The following is a 19,124-nucleotide window of genomic DNA, read 5'->3' as shown; positions in this document are numbered from 1 at the left end:
TCAATGGTTTCCAATGGGATGGTGGAGGGATGAATGAAATGATAGAATGGGAGGATAAACAAATGGCATCAATATGATATTCAGTGCAGTGCTAGGGATGAGGTAGTAAGTCATGTCACCAAGTTTGATCACTGTATCTTGAAAATTAAGGATTTGAATAAATCAATGGTTTCCAATGGGAAGATGGAGGGATGAATGAAATGATAGAATGGGAGGATAGACAAATGGCATCAATATGCTATTCAGTGCGGTGCTAGGGATCAGCTACTGAGTCATTTCACCAAGTTTGATCACTGTATCTTGAAAATTAAGGTAGTTATGAAATCAATGTAATCCTATGGGAGGATGGAGGGATGGAAGGATGAAAAAATAACAAAGAGAAGAAAATAAAAAGTTGTTTTAGACCATATAAGACCATATAACAGCATGTTTAGCATATATACAGTTGAAATGGTATAGCATTTTTAGTTGTTCTATCTAAACAGCTGATTGAGTTATATTAGTTGTTTCCAATGGGAGGATGGAGGGATGAAGGAATGAAAAAAGAATGAATAGAAGAAAATAAAAAGCTGTTTTAGACCATATAAGACCATATAACTGTGACGGGCAGGTGTGAGCAACAAAAAGGAAGCGATCACGCCAAGTCTCAGGGAAAAAGGGTGGTTTAATATAAAGTGTGCAAACCTAAAACCCGTGCAATAGATCCAAATTAAGGATATAATGACCAGCGGTCAACTGGTACAAAGACAAGACATATATAGACAGACAAACGACCATCAGGTGGGAACGGATCACGGGCTCCGCCCACCTGAGGGGCGTACACGACGTCACAAAACAACAACAACACAGCCGCTGTGGACGGAGGCGACCGGTAGGGGGCCGCCTCACCGTGACAGACCCCCCCACCAAGCCGCACTCCCCTCCACTGGGTGTGTCGCACACAGCGGCTGCACAACAACACGAAGGGGCAGGAAGGCAAGGACAGGCAGGGACACGCCTCCTGCAGTCCACGAGCTGAAACACAAAACACATAACATTAGTCAGCTTACCTCCCTGGGCGGGACCCTGGACCGACTGGGCCGTTAACAACACCTAACCACGCCCCGGTCGGTCACAGGGCCCTCACGCCCTAACCGGCATTCAGCTGGTAAGCCCCATGGGTGTGAGGACGAGGGGCTACGGCTCCTCTCTCGTCCCTTGTGTGTGTGTGGGTGTGCAGGCTACCTCTCCAAGGCGTAGCTACTTCACCTCCTGGACCTACCTCCTCCCAGAGCTGACCCCTGCCTTCTGCTAGGGGTCACCCCAGCCTCCTGGGGAGCCAACCCCTCCCGGGGCCTCTCATCTCAAGGTGGACTCCTCCACCCAACCCAGGAGCGCCAGAGACCGAGGCCCAGAGCACCCCCGACGCGGGCTAGGGAGCAGCCCCAAGGGCCTCCTGGTCACCCCGGGCAGGAGGGAGGATCTCCATCCCCAGCAGGAGCTTTTCAGACCGGAGCCCCATGGTCCTCCCTTGGGAGAGACGCCCTCTGTGCCACACCCCATGGCACGGGACCACAGCCGGTCCCCCCCCAAACACACATTTAAGGGGAGGAGCATGCGTGGAATTACATGTAAACATTAGACAACACGCTAGGACAAAACACACACGCAAATACTAGACAAACAAAACTGTGCACAAACAACGAACGGAACGGGATCCATACGTGCACGCTCGGGAGACACTGACGCGCCGCTCGGGTTCGCAGTCGCTCCCCCACATTAAACACAAGACGACGGGGGAGCGAGGCGACGGTGATGAGCGGTACCCGCGTCACACATGAAACATTCAACACAAACACAAACGAGCGACGCACACTGACCAACGTTACCATTCATACGTACACAGACACCACACAAGACGAAGAGCATACCCAGGGAGACTGCCCTGGTCCTCGCCGTGCCACACACACACACACAACACGGGCACGGCGGAGCTCTTCAAACAAACAGACAACACGAAGAGTTTTTCCCAGAGCAGACAGCCCTGGTCCTCGCCGTGCACACACAAAAGCACGGCGGAACTCTTCACAAAACACCACACAGACAAACACTTACCACGAGACATGACCACGAACGAAGGAGAAAGAAAAAGAGACTCGGCGGCTTCCGAAAGGTGGCTGGTCATTCTGTGACGGGCAGGTGTGAGCAACAAAAAGGAAGCGATCACGCCAAGTCTCAGGGAAAAAGGGTGGTTTAATATAAAGTGTGCAAACCTAAAACCCGTGCAATAGATCCAAATTAAGGATATAATGACCAGCGGTCAACTGGTACAAAGACAAGACATATATAGACAGACAAACGACCATCAGGTGGGAACGGATCACGGGCTCCGCCCACCTGAAGGGCGTACACGACGTCACAAAACAACAACAACACAGCCGCTGTGGACGGAGGCGACCGGTAGGGGGCCGCCTCACCGTGACAATAACACTATGTTTAGCATATATACGATTGAATTGGAATAGCATTTTTAGTTGTTCTATCTAAACAGCTGATTGAGTTATATTAGTTGTTTCCAATGGGAGGATGGAGGGATGAAGGAATGAAAAAAGCATGAATAGAAGAAAATAAAAAGCTGTTTTAGACCATATAACACTATGTTTAGCATATATACGATTGAATTGGAATAGCATTTTTAGTTGATCTAAGCAGCTGATTGAGTTATATTAGTTGTTTCCAATGGGAGGATGGAGGGATGAAGGAATGAAAAAAGAATAGAAGAAAATAAAAAGCTGTTTTAGATCATATAAGACCATATACCACCATGTGTAGCATATATACAGCTTAGTCAGTACAGCAGATATAGTTGTACTACCTATACAGCTGATATAGGGCGGAGGTTCCTACAATGTTCGGTGGTTCTATCTTAAAAGCTGTGGACGAAATAGCTGTCTAGTTTTTTACGAGGGGGAATAATAATAACTAGAAAGGCAAAGTTCGTGAACAAACTTTATGTTGGCTTGACAAAGCAGCTAAAAGGCTGTTTTGAATGTTGATTACCTAATGTTAAAGGTTGTTTTAATGTTATTAATGTTAAAATGATGTTAAAGGTTGTTTAAATGTTGATAACCTGCTAAATGATGTTAAAGGTTGTTTAAATGTTGATAACCTGCTAAATGATGTTAAAGGTTGTTTCAATGTTATCACTGTTAAATGATGTTGAAGGCTGTTTAAACTTTGTCAACAAGAAATGTATAACCTTTTTTGAATCCTTCACTGTGCATGACGGCAACTACCCCACTCACCTGCACTCACTTCACGGTGAGGGTGCTCCCGGTTTTCCCCACAGAACAGACACATATGCATCACCATATAACTATAACTAAAAACATCAAAATAACTGTATCAAACTCACTTATTTAAACGGACTATTTATAATGCCCAGTCTCTCTCTCCCATCTCCCAGCCTCCTCTGCTGACGCGTGGGCGGGGCTTGTCAGTCCGTGTGCCAGGCGCCTCAACAATATAGTGGGCCAGTCTGTCAGGAACTTCCGGACCAATTTTTCTCACCAGTCCGACCCTGGCCGCACCTCATTATATTGTCGATTTACGTTTCTATGCATAAATAAGAGCTAGACTTTAATTATCCATCACACAGCAAACGGCACGACATTATCTATGTCCAAAGCCACACTAGTTCAAATTCAGTTCATGCTCAAAGTGAAAACAGTTCGCGTTCAAAATTCACAATTTTAATTCAAAGTTCAGTTCACTATACTTTTCTCTCTCTCAGCCCTCTGCGCTCTCGTTGCCTGCTACGCGGCGTTGCTGCCCCGCTCTGCTGCAATGAATCACGGGTAACGTAGTGCGGAAGCCAGAATGTTAGCTAGCTAACAGCTGAGAGGAAACTGAGCGTCGTTATCCTCGTTACTGTTGCTAACCATTCTTAGACGGACGCTTCTATTCATAGCAACAACTCAAACGTTCAGTGTGAACTCACAAATAAGAGTCCCTTTTAGCCAAGCTTAAAATATCTTGTTTAATATTGTGATTACAGTAATGCAACTTTTGTGGTTTGTGATACAGTAATCCATTTCTTCAGGCTGAATTTGTTTTATTTTTATTATCCCTTAGCATGTTCTCCAAGGTGTCAACCCCTTACAGCAGACCTGCACCTATAAAGGTCAAGTGCGTCACCAAATGCTCAACAGAGAGGGGAGAGTCATTTGACTTGGTGGACAGCGTGGTGGCAGTGACGGCCTCCAAGCGGGTGGCAACGTGCGCACTGTCAGATGGGGAAACATTTGTTGTGCTGCATTTAAAAAATGACGACTGTGACAAAATAGAACAGAATCAGTCATATTTTATCAAAGGATACAATATTTCTGAAAAGTACGGCACAACAAAAATGTTTTTTACAGCAACAATAGTTTTCAAAGCCTCAAGTGTTGCAGTGCCACCCGAATTAGAGAAACACTGCCACCACGCCGTTTGCCCTCTCTCCCCACTGTATGGACCAAACTTGACTGCAGGCTATTGTAGCATATCTGGAGCTATAGCCAGTGTGAGTATTAATTGTTTAAATCTATGCTATGACCCACAGTGTCATAAGTGATGCATCGAACCTTAATCTTAACCAGTCATGTCTTTTACTTTGCTTATATCACCTGTTTCATTATAGTTGAGTACCGTAAAGCTCCGGAGCACAAAGGACGGGCCAGTTCCAACACGGCGGCTGGAGCTTAAATCGGGGAGGGAAAGATACGATGTGTCTCTGTGGCGAGAGGCTGCAATGGAAGACCTCAGTCTTTCACAACATGTGGACATCAGCCACCTCCTGATCAAAAAAAACAAAGACGACATGATCTTCAATTCCAGTACATACACAACTGTTAAGGTAAATCGAATGGTCTTTAGAAACACCTACCATGTAGAAGGACAATTAAAAAAAACTATTTGTCGCCATACGTGGGTTAGCCATCTTCTAACACTTCAGAATTGCTCTATGTAACTGGAATTGCTCTCACAATAATTGGAAATGTAACTTAATATCTTAATATATCAATGACTGATACATATAAATATCAGTGACTGATAAATATAAAACATTACTGATCCTGATGAACTTGAGCTGCAGCCATGTCAATACCATGAAAAAGGTTAATTATCTAAACAAATATCTGACTGTATAATATATTTTTTTAATTATATGTATTTTATATTAATTTAATATAAATAAGTATATCTGCCCTTATAAGACTAAAACTTGTAAATTCGGTATAAATTCTTCAAAACATTTACCTTTGAGCTCACAATCATGCAACCATCATATTTCCTGTTATTCACAGAAATCGGAATCGGCGGCAAACGTGACAAAAGAAGTCGAAGTTGTGGGAATCTGCCACAGTCCCACGGCTGTGAAGATCCTAACCGCAAACATGGAAGAATTCTCCATTCCTCCACGTGTGGAGTGGGGACACAGATCCGCTTATCTCACAACTACCATTTAATGTGACTATTACACACAATGATGGTTTGATTGTAAATATTACTTGCCCGTTTATTTCTGAGGCCTGAAGAGATTGTTGTTGTTGTTGTGTTGTTTTGTTGTGTTGTAAATTTATAATTAATTTAATTAAATTCTATAATTAAACAAAAAAATGCCTGATTCATGTAATAATAAATGTAAAAATAAATATTTAATATCATAATAATAATAACCACATCAATATAATATCTAATATAATATCAACATATCTAATATAATATCAATATAATATCTAATATATCTATATTATCAATAATAACAGAGTACACCTCAATATAAACGGCACCTACAAAGTAAAAAAAAATGTTAAATGTTGTATATGCCGCACCAGGCTAAAAGCCCCATACATCTACTGAACTGAATACGTTTAACTGAACTGATCAGTTTCTGAACGGCGCCTGTAGCATTTCATGTGCAACAGTTTTAGCTTTCAGCCGGTGGTGTGCCCGATTCCGAGTCCCCTCGTTTATCCGCATAAAGACGCTACAGATTATACTGTCGATTTACGTTTCTATGCATAAATAATACCTAGATTTTAATTATCCATCAGAGCAAACGGCACGGGATTATCTATGTCCAAAGCCACACTGGCTCAAGGGTGTTAATTATTTTAAATAAAAAACACACTGGCTACACCGAAGTTCACCTCTGACCACATGACTTTGCAGTATTAGAGCAGAATTATGTCTAAATATCTAGTTTAAGACAAAACAGTAACTCCCTAATATAATCTGTAGCGTTTTTATGCGGATAAACGAGGTCGGGATTGGGCACAACACCGGCTGAAACCCAAATCTGTCGCACGTGAAATGCTACAGACACCGTTCAGAAACTGATCAGTTCAGTTAAATGTATTCAGTTCAGTAGACAGTGTTGTGCCAGCTCACAGCTATTCAAAGTTCAGTTCATTTTATTTCTCTCTCTCTCTCGCTCTCTCTCACACACACTCTCTCTCGCTCCTCCAGCCCTCCGCGCACTCGTCATTGCCTGCTACGCGGCGTTTCTGCCCCGCTCTGCTGCAATGAATCACGGGTAACGTAGTGCGGAAGCCAGTATGTTATTAACTAGCCAGTATGTTAACTCCTCTCAGCCGGACACTACGTTGCCCACAATGTCAAAACCAGAGCCGTAGAAAGAGAGAGTTGCGACACTCTGTGATCTCGCCGCTCAGAGGTCATGTGGTTCATGGAGGACCGTATAGTTCCAATCAAACACGAACACTGAATGGTTTTAAACGGGAAAGACATCAGCGGTTACCGTATTTCTGGTAAATATTACAACATACAGGGTTGCCAACACGCATTTGACCGTTTTCACACGCTCTCACGCCACACTTCCGATATCTCACGACGAAAAAAAATATCCAGTTTATTTAACTCAGATCCACAGATGTGATTCAATACGTTACTAGCTCGCTAGCTCTGGCGCCATCCACCGGCGATATAACACTTAATCTGCTTTATATCAACTTAATATTTATATCAACTTTCAATAAATATTTATTGATATAATTTTTATAGTATCTTTGAACAAAACTAGAGTTACAAATAGCCTGTTGAAGCAGCCTGCACTATTAAAGGTTCAGGCATAGATTTATTTAGTCCACAAAACAACACTAAAAACACATTTAACATTTAATACATAGATTTATTCTGTAGTCTACACTACAACACTAAAATAACATCATTAAATACATAAATTAATTCATTAGCCACATTACAACACAAAAATAACATCATTAAATACATAAATTAATTCATTAGCCACATTACAACACTAAAATAACATTATTAAATACATAAATTAATTTATCCCTAACATTTTCGTTTCACATCAAACTTCTACAGATTGATTTCTTATTGAACATGGTTGGCTGTGCAGCATTTGGATGTACCAATGGGTCCGAGAAAGGGATCCGGATGTATGGGTTTCCAAAAGATACCTACAGAAGAAAAAAGTGGTTGGCCCAAATCAGTAGAAGCAACCTGACCATCACAAGAAATTACAATAACAGAAAACTATGTGCAGTAAGTTCTGTTCATACACCATATGTGCAGATCATGATTTATTGTTTCATTTTTGTGTTGCATTGCGTACCTGACTTCAAATAAAGATATGATATGTGGTCTGAGATTGTGAGGAATTTAAACTCATTCTGCAGGCACACTTTGAGGGAGAACAATTCACGACAACCAAAACAGGCCAAGTGAAATTGAAAGCTGATGCTGTTCCAACCATATTTATCCATCGTCCTGAGCCTAAGAAAAGGAAGGCCCCTGCTCTGAGAACCCCAAAATCTCCTGTCATTTCTCTTGCAGTGACGAGTGACCACACATATTGTCCTAAAATAAAATTTGGTATGAATGATTTTAAATAATAATTCATACGATTATAATTAATAAAGTTAATTTGTATTTCAATTGCTAACCCCGTTTTTTAAACCTAACAATGCCATGCAATAATTTCAGATATTACTGAAGGAAATGAGGAAAGACAAAGAAGGGAAAGTGAGGGAAGTGAAATAAGGGAAGGTGGAGGCTGTGAGGAGACTGAGAGAGGTATACCAGAAAGCAGTGAGCCAAGTACGAGTGTGCAGCATCCAAGTGAGCCAGGGGCAAGTGAGAAAGACCTGAGGGAGAACCTAAAAACACAAATAAAAAGTTTAGAAGCAGCCCTTAAACGACAAAAAAGAATAAATGCAGCCCTACGGAGAAGAAATTTAGTTAGGGAAAAAAAATTTGGGGCAGTTTTTTCTAAAACTCAGATGAATGCAATTGGAATGAAGAGCAAGAGGGGCATCAGATGGGGAAATGACATAATTAAAAAGGCCATAAAACTCCATTTTGCTACAGGCGCAACAGGCTACAAGCTCCTGCAGGACATGAAGATTCCTCTCCCTGACATTAGAACCCTGCAAAGAAGACTACAGTTTATAAAGATGGAACCAGGAATATTGGGGGAAGTGTTTGACATGCTTAAGCTGAAGGTAGATAGCCTAAATGAGATGGAGAAGGAATGTGTGCTGACTCTTGATGAGATGTCAATCACACCAAGCGTGGAACTGCACCTGGGAACAGGAAAGCTTTATGGGGATGTGACTTTACCTGGCCACACAGGAGAAGCAACGCATGCATGTGTTTTTATGTTGACAGGGAGCACAACACGCTGGAAACAAGTAGTGGCTTACCACTACAGTGGTAACTCCACTGATGGGGCAGTTTATAAACCACTCATTTTAGACATTATTCACAGAGCAGACTCCATAGGGCTACATGTTATTAATATCACCACTGACATGGGCAGCCCTAATCGGGCAATGTGGAAGGCTTTCGGAGTGGACCATAATAAAACATCTATTCCACATCCAGCAAAACCAGACAGAAGGCTATACTTTATGCCAGATGTCCCACATCTAGTTAAGAACTTGAGAAGTGCCCTTGTCCGTGGACAGACGTTTACAATTCCTCCAGATATAGTGGAGAGGGAGAAGCTCTCTTCCTGTGAAGCTTTGATTGGCCCGTTGCAAGATTTGGTGGCTTTTCAAGAGGGGATGACACTAAAAATTGCTCCAAATGTGTCACATAAAACCCTTCACCCCAGTCATTTTGACAAGATGAAGGTAGGCCCTGCATTAAATGTCTTTAGCAAAGCAACAAGTGCCGGGCTGAAATACATGGTGGAGCAAGAACAACGACCTGACTCTTACCTGACAACAGCATGGTTCCTGGAGCAGGTGAACCACTGGTTTGACATCATGTCTTCTCGCCACCCAGTAATGGCACTGAGCAGGCATAATAACGATCAATATCATAAATCAATCATGTTCCTTCAGCAAATGATCCAGTTGTTTCATGGTCTGAAGATTGGTTGACAGGGTAGCTGGAAACCTGTGCAAACAGGAATCATTATGGCAACATCCACAATATTGTCAATCCAAGAAGACATGCTGGCCCAGGGACACTTTTTTGTGTTGACAAGCAGGTTTACACAAGACTGTCTTGAAAATCTGTTTAGCTGCATAAGACAGAGGAATCCAGTCCCAACTCCTGTAGAGTTTCACCAGGCACTAAGATCAATATCAGTTGGACAGTTTCTTATTACACTAAAATCAGGAAGCTATCAGGAGGATGACAGTAGCCTATTGGCAGACTTCCTGGATGCTAAAGAGGAATTTCCCAGTCCTGGCATCAGAGTGGATGACCTGTTGGAGCACAACCCTGTGACTACACCCTCACCTGACTACACAAAAATGGAGACCTGTGCTCTCTATCATCTGACAGGGTACATTGTGAATCAAGTAATCAAATATCCCAAAATTTGTAATGAATGTCAAATTGCAATTAAGCACAGAAACGAGAGCCCTGAAGAAGAGCACAGTATTTTACTAAAATTGAAGGAATTCAAGTCAGGTGCACTTTGTCGGCCATCACAGGAGGCTTTTGATCTAGTTCAGAAAATCGATCAATTGTTTCGAACTAGGACCAGTGCCTCACTTATGGCACTCCCTAATGCAAAACATTTAATGGAGATAGAGGCTAGGCTCTTAGACAGTAGGCTTCCCTCATGCCATGATGTTAAACAAAAAATAGCTAACAGATACATCAGGCTGAGGTTGAGAATCGCACATCCAGGCTGAGAGGAAGAAACACACACTGTCCAAAACTGGCCATTTTGGAAGTAAAAGCCAGATGAAAATGTCTAAGAAAAGCCAGCAAAGCCATGTAACACCTGTAAATACACCCCCATCAAATACTTTCATTGTTACCATGAATGTGCTTGGTCTGTCTTTAACTCCTACAAATGTCCTGCCACCCAGTGGTACTTAAACTTCAGTAGGTATGGAGGATCTGTTTTTCTCATCCCCACTCCACCAGTTACTGCAGTAATCACCAATCTACATTGCTCCACTGGTCTGGTCAGCACACCACTGGCCTAAAAAAAACATTTTAAATGTTATGATGGTAATGACAATCCTAAGCATCATACGTAATTAAATTTAAAAAATTGTTACTAAATTGTGTTGAGATTATATATAGACCTGTTGATTGTTGCATCCTGTATAGTGGTCATCCATGTACAAGCAGCTGGTTTTATCACCTGTCACTGAAACACTAGCTAATTAATTAATCAACCAAAGAGTAACTTCATTACAATCCAACCATCTTTTCTACTTCAGATAGTTACCATTAATTACAATATGATCAAATCTATATAGGTATTACTGAATTTAACAATTATCCTAATGACTGAATACTCTGAGGCTAATGCACCGCTAAGTGATTCCTGCTTTTAATAGCATAGCTAATGCTAGCGAAGTGTAATTTAAGCTAACGGCATTTAAAATGCAGAAATAAACTAACAACAAGTGACCACTTAACTATAACAGTAATACTAATCACATTTATGGAGGATGATATAGGAAACGATGAATAATTCATTAACTTACCAGAAAAACAGCCGCGGAAATGCTTCAAATATACGCAGTTCAATGCTGGAACTATAGCATGTTTGGAACTATTGGTCTCCCCATGGCACGTTTACTTCCGCATTCCTGAATTACAATAGGAGTCTATGGGAGTGTCACAACTCTCTCTTTCTACGGCTCTGGTCAAAACCATTTCTGTCTGGCGATACACACGATTTAAGCGACAAGAGCGAGAATGCAGGAGGGAGTAACGTTCATTTACAGTGATATCTGCCGTTCATGACACATAGTGTGAACTAATTCACGTTCAAGTATTTAAAAATGTGTTGCATTCAGTTCAACGTTCACAAAAAAATGAGCGTGTTCAATTAACGCGTTCTTTTGACCTCGTTCATGCACGACCCTGTCAGTAGATATATACGGATTTTAGCCTGTGCGCCTCAGTCGGACTTTCATGAATCATGATTTCACAATAATCAGCAGATTATAAACCATGATAAATTATGCTGAATCATCTAATAATTTGTAAAAAGCAGTTCAAATGTTGATTACCTGCTAAATGATGTTAAAGGCTGTTGAAATAAACAAAATAACGCTAAAATCAGCTAAAAATTAATAATTAATGTGAAATGATAATGAAGGCTGTTTAAATATTAAAATTGCTGAATTATGTTAAAGACTGTCTAAATTTTAACACTGTTAAATGATATATAAATGCTGTTGACTGCTCAGATATATGGTTGAAACATAAACCTCTGGTAATGTGGAACCCTGAAATATTGTTAAATAAAAATAAAGATGATAAATGTGTTTAATATATATTAATGTTTATATGAATAATTTATCATGGTTTATAATCTGCTGATTATTGTGAAATCATGAAAGTCCGACTGAGGCGCACAGGCTTCACTGATAGCGTCTCGATATGGCCCCAATTCGATATGGCCACCATATTTTAGGACACGGATCCGAGAATAAATGGACTGTGTACATAGTAAACTATCGAAAAAAAAATACTGGGGAGCTGATGATGTTGAATTGCTTTCAACCGGTGGTGTGCCCTATTCCGACTCCCCTCGTTTATCCGCATAAAGACGCTACAGATTATATTGTCGATTTACGTTTCTATGCATAAATAAGACCTAGACTTTAATTATCCATCAGAGCAAACGGCATGGGATTATCTATGTCCAAAGCCACACTGGCTCAAGGGTGTTAATTATTTTAAATAAAATACACAATGGCTACAACAAAGTTCACCTCTGACCACATGACTTTGCAGTATTAGAGCAGAATAATTAAGTCTAAATATCTAGTTAGGTCAAAACTGTAACTCCCTAATATAATCTGTATCGTTTTTATGCGGATAAACGAGGTCGGGATTGGGCACAACACCGGCTGAAACCCAATCTGTCACACGTGAATTGCTACAGGCACCGTTCAGAAACTGATCAGTTCAGTTAAATGCATTCAGTTCAGTAGATGTATGCGGCTTTTAGCCTATATATAATTAATATTTATACAATATTAATTTATTGTAAATATAATGTGCTACTTTCCAGCAGGTGGAGGTGGAAAAATAAGCGCGCGCGCGTGCGTGCGCAAACGCTGGTCATGAAGGAGACATAAGCGCGAGACCTTCATCCGATTTTTTCTCCGGAGAGAAACGGCTGTGTTTTACCGTAAGTACCATTCAGCGTTCATAAAAACGTTAAACACATTGATAAATTGTAATTTGACAGACCAAAATGTTTAAAATACACTTTCGTTGTCATTTCTGATGGAGCATGCCAGGGTTGCCAACTTTTCAAGATCGCTTGGAGGGAGATTTGAACCTGGACTTGGTGGTGAGTGTAAATTGTTGATCGGGGGGTGGCGAACGTTACCGGGGCGGTGAAAAATGGACACAAATTAAGTATTATATCGCGATCGCCGGTGGTTGATAGATATAGATCAGAGGTAAATAAACTAGATTTTTTTTCGGCGTGAGATATTGGAACTGTGGTGTGAGAGCGTGTGAAAACGGTCAAATGCGTGTGTCTCATGCTCAATGCGTGAGAGCTGGCAACCCTGGCATGCTCTTTTGCACCCATGGCCGTATCTCGACAAAATGTTCCAGTTTTCTGAACGGATGAATCATTCCTATCGTTTTAAATGCATGCTTTGTTTGCCAAAAACAAACTATATCACTGCATACCAAAATTCACCGTCCCACCTGAGGAAGTATATTACGGTATGCAGCCTAAATGTTTTGTTAAGTGACTATGTAGTCAGAGGAGCTTTGCAGTAAGGCTAGTGAAATGACTTTGCCTGCTCACTTCACTGCTAGGTCTGCTAGGATCACTATAAATAATGTTAACATTATATTGGCAAGTAATTCAAACTACGGAAACCTCAATAAGGGAAACCGTGTGGGTTAATCGAATCTTGTCAAATGTTTCCATTCTAATGTCAGTGTAGAATTAATGTCAATAATTCTAATGTGGCTGTGATTTCTAGTTTGAAAAGAGTTTGTTAGCATGTTGGGCGGCATGGAGTTGGTGGGCTTTAGCCATACTGCAAAAGGTTGTAGCAAGGTTAGACTACCAAGATGCCACACTGCTAATTTTACTTTGTCCTTGTTTATATTGACTGTAGCATAATGTTGTATTGGATGACTGAATAACTAACTAGCAAAGAGAGAAAACCGTCATTTTATTATTGACTTTTAATATGGTAACATAATTTGCTTAAACAGGTTAGGCTAGGCTAATCAGTGAATTGTGGTTTTAGAAAATGTTTTTGTTCCTTAAACTAAAGTGTAGGTTAAACTTTTCTGCTACCACTACCTGAATGATGTACATCATTGGAATATGCCTTATGGATTATTATCAAAGACTGTATGAATATTATGCCCAAAAAGGATTTGGTAGGATGTATAATACTTTTAAACTATAACTTTTTTACAAATGTGACGGAAGGTGTACTTTAATACTTAAGTATTTTTAAAAGCAAGTACTTCAGTACTTTTACTTAAGTAAGATTTTGAACATGCAACTTTCACTTGTATCGGAGTAGCATTTGACCAGTGGTATCTGTACTTTAACTCAAGTAATGAAATTGAGTACTTCGTCCGCCTCTGGTTATTTGCTTAACTAAGGCAAGGCCGATGGCTAAATGTGTGAGGTAGCCAGTTAGCCGTTGGCTAACGTTTTGGACTGTTTTAGATACCGGGTTTGTTTTACTAGTATGAACACAGATAGCACATAGCTAACCTGGCTACTCTAGATCCATAACAACCATTGTATGTGTACATCGTCAGGCTTTGAAATTTACGTGAATATTTTAGATATAAATGATAAAATGTTCCTTGCGCTGGAAGGGCTGCTAGCTATTTCATCTTGGCTAATCTAGCTAGCTAACATACGTAGCGAACAAGACATAGCCAGCTCTGCTAGTTAGCTATGGCCAAGTGTTTTATAATGGTGTAAAGAACAACCTTTCGCGAACTACCAATATATGCTGTAGCTAGCTACTTTTTTGGCCATTATATATTCTTATGTATTTGTATCGCTATATTGAGTAGCAGGCTGATATTTGTGTCATTACATAACTGACCAAAAGCACTAAGATAGCTGGTTTGGTAGCTAGCTAGCTATTACAGTTAGCTAGAGGTTTTCTGTAATTCGGGCCTATGTGTAACAATCATCCAAAGCATTTTAGTGAGTTGTTCATCTTTTTAAAGACAAACACTTAATTCATTATTTAAACCATTTTTAAATTCCTGAGAAATCTTGTTCATTTAGCTATCTGGTTAACTGATATGTGTTTATATTACAAACATGTAGGTGCATCCCTTGTATCTTGTATATTACGCTTTTATAAGCTTCACATTAAGATAATGTTGTTTTTCTCTTTCCCTAAGTTGGCAAAAAACCATCGTATAACGTAAGCTGAAGCTAAATGATATAGCTATATTACTTGTATGATATTGTAGCCTGTTAAAATTTGGCAAAATATTTGACCCTGCTTGTTGTGTTGCACTGTAATTTGCAGGTTCTAAAGCTACAAATACTGACAGTTTGTGTAAGTACATGTTGATACTAATTCATACATATAATTGACAAGTAGGCCTAATGATGTAGTAAACTTAATAAGATGTGATGAAAATAAATGTGTCTCTATTCTTGTGCTTCCTTACAGGTTCTTTACATCCATCATTCATCTACAGTGTGTGTAAGTTCAGTAATAAGGTATTGAATTATTGGTGTCAATGAAAAGCACTAGGCATCTCACTTGATTTTTGAACAATTGTTCAGAATTCACTAAATCAGTCATGTGTTAAATCTCAAAATATTTACAGTGTCACAGTTGAAAGGTTTGTTTGAAAGATGCAAACCCTTTTTCACATATTTAAATGTTTCTCTTCTCTATTTGCATATCCATATGTCTACATCAAGCTATTCGAAGTGAGTAGAAAGCTATTAAAACTGCCATTTCTGCATACATAGTGTGGTTGAGGTTACAAAAATTGTCCATTCTGTAGCAATGTACAATTTTCTGAATGCTTTTTAAATTCAAAATTGGAGTGTACAAATATGAGTGTGATAGATGTGTTGGGCATGATCTGTTATGGTAGACACCAGTGGATGCTGTCTTGTTATAGTAAAAAAATGGGCCAGTGAGCTAAGAACATTTTATTAACATAATTATGGCATTTTGGCCAATATCCAAGTTCTACTCTGGACAGGACTCAGACCTATGTATTAACATTATCTATTAGAAAAATACCACAAAGCACTTCTGTAAGGTTCTCTGGAGAAGAGCACCTGCCAAATTGTGAAACCGTTGACTAATGTGCACTTGTATGTTTCTGTAGGTTCAGCTCAGCTCACCTCAGAGTAAGTTAAATAATTTAATATAAGGCCTTTGTTTCCTCTTAAATACTACACACATGCATATCATAAAACTGCCATTATTTTATACCATCTTAATGTATGTGTACATAAGGCATAATACTCATTGTTTGGCTAATGGACCAAATGTGACCAGTCTGAATGTAGATTGTTTGTACAAAGTAGGTTCCTCTGGCTTGTGAAAGTAAGGGTTTGTAAAGGTTCAACATGAACAGTAAGAGCCATAACATCATACATCACATGAAGAGGAAAAGCAAGCAAGCATCCTGTGTTCAGACTGAAATCACCCAATACTATATATCCTGTGAATCTAAGCGTTGGATTGTGAAGTAATTGAATTCACAATTTGCTGCATTTAGGCAAGGCAACTTTGTTTATATTGCACCTTTCATACACACTGGCAATTCAAAGTGCTTCACACAAATTTAATTTTGTATGAAACGGCATAATCAGGATTAAGTTCTCCACCTTGATGTTACAATAATATTGAACATTTACAATAATAATGTATTGTTAAAACACTGAACAGTTCTACATGCATGAAGATTGATTCTTTTTTTTGTCTTTACAGGTCCTGATCTGAAGAATTTTCTGCTCTGTCTCTTTTTCTATTAAAACCCATCTCTTCTCCCCGTCCCAATATTTTCTCTTCTCTTGTCCCCCGTCCCAAAATTTTAACATCTTTTCTTGCTGAGTCTTTTCGCTTGCCCTTGCAAGTAAAACGATTTTTCTACTCTGTCTGTCTGTCTTCCTATTAGAACCATCTCTTGTCCCCGTCCCGATATTGTCTCTTCTTGTCCCCCATCCCAACATTTTAACATCTTTTCTTGCTGCGTCTTTTCGCTTGCCCTTGCAAGTACAACGTTCAAAAAGATACCCAAAAACGATACCCAAAACGATACCCAAACAAAACGAGCCGGAAGACACCTATGTTTGTTTCAGAACAGATTCTTGGCTGAGTGGACCATCATTGCTGACTGCTGTTGAAGACACTCATCAGACACTCATCACACACATCATTATTCTGTTATCTCAGTAAAGGACTAGTACTATATATCTCACTACAGTTAAATCATTTTGTAAATCACAGAAGTGCATTTTTTTAAGAAGTAGACCACATACTGTTTGATGTTAGTACATATATAGTTTTTTGTGTGTTTTATATACATTGCCATTTTCTTGTTGCTTTGTGTTGAATTGATCTGTTTCAGACAACCAGTAAGCAGCAGGACCATCTTTGCCTTCTGCAGACTCACACATATACAGTTTTGAATTGTATGTTTGTGCATATATCGTTGCATAGGTCTAGGCTGTTATAACTGTTATTGAGAATTGTTTTCTAATTTATCTAAGGTGACAGCTGACAATACCTTTTAAAAAATTGTATTATTGGGATTTGATTACTTTGAATACAGTAAACGTTTTAAAAACAATCTTTTGGAATAATATTGTTTTGGCACTGTTCCATATTACATTCACTAGCAGAGTAGGTTAGAATTGTGCACAATAACTTTTTCTACGATCCTGTCTTCACTCCCTGGTGCTTGGCTTTAAAGGTTGACTGACCTCTGGTTAACAGATCACGCAGGTTTGTTTCAACGCTGCACTCCTTGGATCCATTGAGCCGTGTATATCATCTGCCAGCATGACAAACAACCCATCGTTAAATTAAACAAAACACGCAGAAGAAAAAAAATTCAACAACAGATGCAAGAACTCGCATCCTCGCAAACATGTAGGAAACGTGTTAATTGGAAGCTAAAATACGCAAGTGATCCTCAGTTCAAGGAGAAAATGAAACAACGCAGTCGAAATAGCTACTTAAAAAATGCAAATTACAGACTTGCCAAGCAACGAACATTAAGGCTTAATTATATGCTAAACACTACTTACAAAGATAAACAGAGACGGTACATTACCACTAAATGCCATCATGACGCTGTGTACAGAGAGAAGCACAAACAGCACATAATTGATAAATATTCAAAAGATCCGATTTTCAGGCAAAAGCGAAAACAATATTTTACAAACAGGTGCAGAAATGATTCTATGTTTTATGAGCTTAGAAAACAAAAATTTAATAGATTATATCAGACTGATGTAGTTTTTAGGTCCCATCACTGAGAACAGTGCTTACTTCGGTCAGTGAACAGAGAGTCCAAATTAAAGACACTACACAAGATACGTTTTGCACAGCATATACAGAAAAAATACAGACTAAATCGTTATTTAAACCAACATAGTCTACATAAAAATATCAATAATCAGTGTTTCTCTGACGTCCAAAACTTATAAAAAACAACGAGGGCACCAGATTCATGCAGCCACTGAGAGGGACACCTGCTTACTGGCAAAAAACACTCAGAGATCTGTTTGCCATGCTCAGACAGCTGGGAACTCCCACATTTTTCTGTACATTCAGTGCAGCAGAGATGAGATGGCCAGAGGTAGTAACAGCAATTAAAGCACAGCAAGGTCAAACTGTGGACTTTTCAGCTTTGGATTGGTCACAGAAGTGTGAGATACTACGTAGCAATCCAGTTACTGCCATGAGAATGTTTGAGAAACGTGTAGAAGGGCTCATGAACCTGATTATGTCTTCTTCACAGCCCATTGGTGAGGTGGTTGACTATTTTTACCTTGTAGAATTTCAACAGCGAGGTTCTCCACACATTCACTGTCTGTTTTGGGTGAAAGATGCACCAGAATTTGAAGATGACCCAGATCAAGTTGTATGTGATTTCATTGACAAATACATATCGTGCAAGTTGCCAGACCCAAACACAGACCCAGAGCTGAACACAATAGTAACAGAAGTACAGACACACAGCCGAAACCACTCTAAATCATGCAAAAAGAATAATAAGCACTGCAGGTTTGGATTTCCTAAACCACCTATGCCAACAACAATGATTACACGCCCCAGACCACCACCCCTTGACACAGACTCTGATGAGGAAAATACAGAAATAAATGAACAAGCACAGGCTAAAGTAAATCTACAGACTGTGTGGGATCTGCTGAATGACAAAAATCAACAATTTGAAAGCATCACAGAAATGCTTGAAAAGGTCAATATGTCTTACCAGGAATATAAGAGAAGTGTCGAGTCTCTTTCTACATCCAGTCAGATCATAATGGAACGAGCACCAAAAGACTGCTGGGTAAATGGCTACAATCCTCTGTTGTTAAGAGCCTGGAACGCCAACATGGACATCCAATTCATTCTGAATCCATATACCTGTATAATGTATATACTGTCATACATTTCAAAAGC

At 39.7% G+C, this 19,124-nt stretch overlaps 4 long non-coding RNA genes across 5 annotated transcripts; 3 read left to right on the top strand and 1 right to left on the bottom strand.

The window, feature by feature from the left end:
- Positions 1-6,723: 6,723 nt before the first annotated feature.
- Positions 6,724-8,207, top strand: LOC143520510 (uncharacterized). Its single transcript, XR_013132568.1, has 2 exons — positions 6,724-7,554; positions 7,689-8,207. It is a non-coding gene; the product is annotated as an uncharacterized LOC143520510 (long non-coding RNA).
- On the bottom strand, positions 7,154-12,506 carry LOC143520493 (uncharacterized). 2 transcript variants are annotated; one of them, XR_013132567.1, is made up of 3 exons: positions 10,974-11,447; positions 8,092-8,168; positions 7,154-7,869 (listed from the first exon to the last, which is right to left on the bottom strand). It is a non-coding gene; the product is annotated as an uncharacterized LOC143520493 (long non-coding RNA). The 2 variants fall into 2 exon arrangements; XR_013132566.1 differs by having other exon boundaries at positions 7,154-8,168; positions 10,974-12,506.
- A 1,016-nt stretch (positions 12,507-13,522) lies between these two features.
- On the top strand, positions 13,523-15,183 carry LOC143520521 (uncharacterized). The gene is made up of 3 exons (XR_013132569.1): positions 13,523-14,879; positions 14,988-15,017; positions 15,135-15,183. It is a non-coding gene; the product is annotated as an uncharacterized LOC143520521 (long non-coding RNA).
- A 196-nt stretch (positions 15,184-15,379) lies between these two features.
- LOC143520532 (uncharacterized) lies at positions 15,380-17,317 on the top strand. Its single transcript, XR_013132570.1, has 3 exons — positions 15,380-15,400; positions 15,811-15,832; positions 16,419-17,317. It is a non-coding gene; the product is annotated as an uncharacterized LOC143520532 (long non-coding RNA).
- Positions 17,318-19,124: the final 1,807 nt, after the last annotated feature.

Source organism: Brachyhypopomus gauderio, chromosome 1, assembly GCF_052324685.1.
Source record: "Brachyhypopomus gauderio isolate BG-103 chromosome 1, BGAUD_0.2, whole genome shotgun sequence".
Classification (NCBI taxonomy): domain Eukaryota; kingdom Metazoa; phylum Chordata; class Actinopteri; order Gymnotiformes; family Hypopomidae; genus Brachyhypopomus; species Brachyhypopomus gauderio.
Note: the sequence above shows the minus strand (reverse complement) of the source record. Positions and strands in the feature narration are given on the sequence as shown.